Genomic DNA, 6,839 nt, shown 5'->3' with positions numbered 1-6,839 from the left:
GAGAGAGAGAGAGAGAGAGAGAGAGAGAGAGAGAGAGAGAGAGAGAGGGAGGAATGGAGAGAGAGGAATGGAGATCAAAGCACAGTCACAAAATCAATAGTTTCTCTTCCGGACCGTGTTTATTAGGAGGAGATTGCTGTGCTTCCACGTGACGATGAGCAAAGAGCGAACATCCCGAGAGAGCAGTAAAGTCATAATTCATACCAGAGTTTCATGAAACTGCATTGATGCTGATTTTAAACACATTCTTTGCTACGAAAATATCAGAAAAACATCACAATTCCGGTCGGAAGTGATTCTGTAGATGATTAAATAGCGAGCACTGTGTGTTACGGGGGGGCACCAGAAATCCGCTCACAGACTTGGTTAACAATTAATTTCTGCAGCAGCAAAATGTCAGAATATTAAGACACCATAAATAAAGAACAACACGGTAATACTTAGTGTTTTGATGTATACCACGTGATTTATCCGTGTCACTTTATAAAACTATAACTTCTCGTGACTTTTCTGAAACAAGAGCTGATTGCGTGATTACTCTTGAGTGCTCAAAATCTAATTAGTGTCTTTTTATAAAACCTCTGGTATGGCGGGCCGCCTCTGAAGGGATTCACTGATTCCAGCAGCTTTCTTCAGTTTCAAGAGGAACAACAGAGTGTCTGGATGAGATTGTATTTAAAAAAACCTTCCGCTTAATAATCCTAAATTAGTCTGTATATATATATAATAATGATGAAGTGAGAGTTGGTGGCAACTGAAAGTAACTTTTACAGACAGTGAGGTGTCTGTTCCTTCATTTTAAAGCTTCTCAATGCAAAGTAGATACAAGTGAAGAAACACCTCGTATCAAAGATGCATCTTTTGATACTTTATCTTTGCCGATTTCCTTTCCAACAGTTTGGATCCCTGACAAGAAACTAAAGTAAGCAAGTTGACGTTTGACATTGCAAATGGCTCATTTCACTATTAAGCAACAGGAAATGCATTTTGAGCACTGTTGCCGCAGCATCTGACCTTTAAGACTCGACCACATGCCATGCGATCCCATCTCCTTTCAGCTGAAGTTCTTACTGCGTTATGTGGAACAAAAATTTAAAAAGGGTAACACTAATTGCACTAATCGTCACTGTCCTAGTAAACGTAAAAGACAATCTACAACTGGTATTAAAGTAAAATGAACGAGCAGAAAGTGCAGTTTTCTGTACCGTCGTAGAGCCTCAGTTTTGACTTAAATTCCCAGCACGATAAAGACGTGTTGCAGCTTCTCTGTGTGTTCGCTGTGCCACTCTAGCGCTGAAATTCGACGAGCTATTTTTAAATTTGCCCCACTGAGAGGGTCCTAGATACGGCAAAGTCCCCGAACCCTGGGGCGTGTGTGTGCCCTGACTACAGCGACGTGACAGATGGCTCACACAGAGCTACCACTAGAATATGCACACGCAAATAAATGCAGTGCGAAGATGAAGTCAAAGACAGAGACACACGGACAAAACTTGGATAAAAGCCTCCTGTCCGTTTACCTCATCGGGCCTTCGACTGTTAGCTAGAACATTGGATTACAGCATTTTACCTGATTGATCCATTTTTTATTCCTGCAGTATAAACCACTACAGCACGTAGAAGGCTTAAGACAGCGGCCTTATTCAGAGGTTCCACCTGGTGCTGTGTGGAGGAGGAAAAGAAGGGGATTTCTTTTCCCCAGAAAGCATGATGGGATTACAAGCAGATGTGACTGAGACGTCACAAAATCCAATCCGGGCTAGAACATTGGATTGCTTGCTTCTAATCTCGGTGTTATTTTTATGAGAGGGAACTCTTGAGACATGAAATAATGGAAAAGGTCTCACGCTCACAGAGAGGTTTACTTCAATTTAATCGGCTTTTTGGGCTGCTGGAATTACTGGAGACCCTGTCCCAGGCATAGATGATATAATACATTATCAAGCAGGAGATAAAGTGTGGTGTTGTTGTAATGCAGGAGGCTGGAGGGTTCAGCTTCAGAACTGTAAATGGATTATATGGCTTGTAGTATTGTAGTCAAGACCACCTTTAGGGAGACCAGGTCACGACCAAGATTTTGGAGGGTTGAGACCAAGTCGAGATCAAGACCAAGGCAGGGCAAGACCAAGATTCCTCTTCATGTATACGTGTGTATACGTGCGTTACGCTTCAACACAGTTTTAGACACAAACATTGTCTGTCAAACCATTCTAAGACCATAAAAATGATAAACAAATATTTTATTTATTCTAGGCTATTGGGGACCCTCCCTAGCTCCACTCCTCTCCACACATCATTGCCCCTGCTGGCCTTCATGCTGCATGGGGGACATTGTGGCGGTGCACCTGCCAAACACTGCATACAAAGAGTCGTCCTTTTCAGACGGAATGTTAAGAATAACATGTGTTGGGATTATTCAGTGCCAATTCTATTTTGTTTCCACTCCTTGAGGCAAAAAGAAAGCATGTCGACATCTGCGACGGCCTTCGGGGAGCAGCGCTGGGCAGAGCAAGCAGCAGTTTCACAGGCGCCGTCTCTCTCTCTCTCTCTCTCATGGGCCAGCTGGTCCACGTTTAGCCAGGAAGACAGCACCTCCTGCCCCTTCAGCCTTGTATACAGCATCTGCTGTTTGACACTGTAGTATTTTTAAAATAAATCTATACTAGTCTGTTTCTTGTTGAACTGAATATTCATGTTTCAAATGGCCTTTTCTATGTGTTCCACCGTGGTTGAAACTGTCCTTGATAACTGCTGCTAACCCGGAGGCCTCTTCTTTGCTCTTAGCAAGAACTGAGTTATTTGTAAACTGCATTTCCTGTTCACAGCTAGACAAAGATAATTTTAAAAAAAAAGGGTTTGAGAGTGCTCGGGAGAGAAGTCGCTCTGGATACGGTTCGGCTTCATATCAGCTGTACTGTTTGCATGAATTACAGCGACCGTGCTAGATAACAACTTTCACTTCATCTGCACATTCACCACTGAGACCACTGACCTTTTCTTTGCTAAACTTGGATGTCTTGGATGAAAGTTATCGCTTTAAATCAGGCAACATGCACACTTCTCATGGTCTCTCGTGAGTGTGAGCACTTCGGGTTCCTGTAAACATTGTGTTTGAAGTTATTGCGCCACGAATGAATCTCGTACATTTCATAGCTAGGTATTAGCCAAGAAGGAAAAAAGAAATCAGAAATGAAAGCCAAAAGTAACAAGCATCTAGAGCTGACGTTAACGAAAACCATGTCACCCTCTCGCAACATATACACACACACACACACACACACACACACACACACACTCAGCTACATACTCCCAAGGGCCCCTCCCCGACTCAGCTCTATGGGCGACACAACACTTCCTGTTTACAAGCCCACGGCGAACACTCACCACTAAAGCCACTTATCGCTCTGAGAGCACTGCGGCTGCCCAACACCGAACTGCCCCCTGAGGAGAGCCCCGTCAGCAGAGGAAATGTGCCTCCCTACGTCCAGTCTGGCCGACACTCGGGCCTGGTGAGCCCACTAGCTGACTGGCCAGGAAAAAATAGAAGAAAAAGCGTTTGGCTTTGCAACAGATCTGTTCAGGGTGTTTTGTAGAACACAAAGATGGCACATATTATGCTTTGACTGATATAATTGTAATCGGGAGAGCGGGGTCGCTTGGGACACTTTTGCATCGACACAAAATAAATAAACTCCCATTAATCACAGAGTACTTGAACTAATGTGATGACTGAACAGATACAGGTGTCTGTGGACAATTTATAAAGTCTTTTAGAGCACCAACCCAAACATGAAAGGCACCATTTTGTTAAATGTACAAGGAGTGCATTTCCCCAAAAGTCCACCCCTCCCTGGGATGTTTGGGACACCATGTTCTGTGCTAACAAAATGTCATTTAAATTTAAAAAAAAATGACTAAATTCTAAATTTAAACATCCTATATTTACAATGCCACTTGTTCACATGTTTCTTTGAAAAAATAATACATGTAGGAAATGGAAACGATACTGTCCCAATCGTCCCAGGGAGTGCCGACACACTTTGGACTCCTGTGCTAGCTACCAGCAAAACAGCTAAAACTAGCATCTACTGATACAAAAAATAAGCTTTCCTTTTATATGTGACATAATTAAAAACAGTATGGTAGAAGAAACACAACAAAAGAGCCAAAAATGTACTTGACACTGAATGAAATAAGAGGAATCGTCAGAAGGTTGAAGGTGAAGCGGGTGAGCGTGAGAGTGGGGAATGGCGTCGGCACAGTTGCTTTCTCACTTGTTGAAGGGATTGGTCCCGGCTGACCCCGCTCTCCTTGGTATTTGTTAGAGCAGTTACTCACGGCCACCATTAATTAGCAATAATGGAGTTAGAGTAAATATTAAAAGGAAGAGCTTGACATCTGGGAGATACGTGTATATTTGCTTTGTTGCGAGAACTTAGATGAGAAGATTGATATCACTCTTCAGGTCTGTGTATTAACATAAAGACTAGAAGCAGAGGAAGAAATCATCTCTAACGCTCAAGTTATCAACAAGTTGAATCTTGTTTGTTTAATTCGTACACAAACTGAAATTCTAAAACTATTTTTAGTTGATTAGATACCTTCAGAGGAGTTAGCAGGATCAGAGCCAGGCTAGCTGTCTCCCCATTGCACTACATTAAGCTAACAAGCAGCTAGCAGCTAACTTTGTATTTACCGTCAATCTTCTTGTCAAGAAAGGGAATAAGAGTATTTCACACACTGTGAAACCATACCAATAATTGTGGGAGTGAGTAGTGGTCATTTTGTTTGAGTGTCTTGGTAGCACAACATTTTGTTTCAGGTCACACAAACACACACACACACACACACACACACGCCTTTGTTTCAAGCTGACAGGGCAACGCTTTAAGCACCACGTCTTTAACAAAGCTAGCTGTGTGCAGCCTGTGTCTGGAACCGCTGCTCCTTGTCTCACTTCATTATTTCTACAGAAGAGAGCTGAGAAGTCCACAGGGGCAGACAAGAGCAAGTGGGAGATTGACACCAATAAATGAACCGTGTGAGCGTCTGTGTGACGTTAACAATATTCCTCGCTATATGTGTCCATCAAGCTTATCAGGTTGAACAAAGGATTATTTTGAAGCTTCTCTGTTCAACCAATGATTAAGTGTGTTGTTGTGGCATGAGTTGTTATTTTTAGCTCCGCACAAGTGACGTCAGCGAAACAAAGTCAAAGTGCACAAAGCGAATGTTTCACTAAGAATACATGAGGCACGGCGGCAAAATAGTGATGCATCACACGGCACTCTTCGAAAGTCCCGGGATGTGTTGTATGAAGCTAACAGCATATGATTGAGCCGTGCTTTGTAGGCATGTGGAGGCCTTAAAACAACACTTCTGACACCCAAATCATTCTTTATTTTGATTAAACATGGTCAATCTGATTTCTGTCCAATATATAAAAAAGGTATACGGTTTGCAATCTTCAGGCCTTTTTTGAAATTTGATGACTCAGTAAGTACACCAAACTCATTTTCTTATCTGCAAGTGACATGTGAATCTCCTTTTTGAGCCGCCCTTAAACCACCGTCTCAACACAGCGCTCAGTAAAGGTCACAAGCCACTTCTGGAAATGGGCGACTTCCTCTTGGCTGTCTCTCGAGCACAAGCTTCGAGTTTGTCCTTGCAAGTGTCACATGTATGCATAAGTTATGTGTAGAATTATTATCATGTAGCGCCCTTCTATGAACTAAAAAAGGTTTCCACGTGATGCTTTTTTTTTTTTGTTTTGCCTGTTGGATGAAAGCGGAGTGAGACGCGTAGTTGTCACATTTAAGGCAGAAGTTATGAAAGTGGTGTCGATGGGAGAAAAGCCTGCGTGCACACAGACTTCCTCTTTCACACGGAGAAGACTTCTCAGAAGGGTGGAAATTTACCGTACATGATGTTATCCAAGCTAGATGTACAGCTCAGTAACCACAGTGGCTTTGAAGTCTTCGCTCAAGAAGCACGATGAAACAGACAATAAGCTTGTCAGGGACTAAAGACAACCTGTATGAAATAAGCACTGTATAGAAGCGACCTCAAAAGTATCATTAAATTATACAAAACAGAGCTGTCCTTTAGGTTTTTGTCATTGTTTTATAAACTGAAGCTCACTATCAACCAAGATGAGGGTGCATAATATAACGGGAGTGTCCTTTTGCATAATAGGCTGTATTAAATACAATCTATTTAGCATTTTCTTAAACAATTAATTTCCGAGTAAATATCATAGCAGCAAATTAATTTATGACATGTCATTCTAATTCTCTTCAAATGTACCAGTGAGTAAAGATGTGTTGACAATTGCAAGCAGAAATGTAAAAATCACTTAAACCAATGAATATTTGTCCGGCACGGTTGTGTTTTAGTGGTAAATGTCTTCAGGCTAAGAGTCCAACAGGCCCCCATCACGGGATCAGACTAGTGCAGAAACCATGTGTCAATTATTCAATGATCCAATCAGTAGAAGACTCAAATCTGCTCTTCTCCGATGTGAGGATTTGCTGCTTTTCTCTATTTACTGCCACAGTAAAGTGAATATCTTTGAGTTTTGGACTGTTGGTTGGACAAAACAATTAGAAAGTGTCAAAGTGGACTCTTAGAAGTTGTGAGGGGCATCTTCAAAATGTTCAAAAATGTATTTAAATAACCAAACAAGTTGAATCGAATTGAAAAATAACCAACAGATTCATCTGTATTTACTGTGATGGAGTTGCCCCATGCAACGGTGGAAACACAGAACTGTTGGGTGGGGGGGGGGGTTATTTTTCGAGTCGATAACACTGGTGGGTTCACAGAGGAAGAGAGATTTT

At 42.0% G+C, this 6,839-nt stretch overlaps 1 protein-coding gene across 1 annotated transcript in view; it reads right to left on the bottom strand.

Moving 5' to 3' along the window:
• The window catches only part of ubash3ba (ubiquitin associated and SH3 domain containing Ba), a 17,176-nt gene that overhangs the window by 5,774 nt on the left and 4,563 nt on the right, over positions 1-6,839 (bottom strand). The gene's annotated exons all lie outside the window — the stretch shown is intronic.

This window comes from Anarrhichthys ocellatus, unplaced genomic scaffold (genome assembly GCF_004355925.1).
Source record: "Anarrhichthys ocellatus isolate YVR2014 unplaced genomic scaffold, GSC_Weel_1.0 scaffold18, whole genome shotgun sequence".
Taxonomy (NCBI): domain Eukaryota; kingdom Metazoa; phylum Chordata; class Actinopteri; order Perciformes; family Anarhichadidae; genus Anarrhichthys; species Anarrhichthys ocellatus.
Note: the sequence above shows the minus strand (reverse complement) of the source record. Positions and strands in the feature narration are given on the sequence as shown.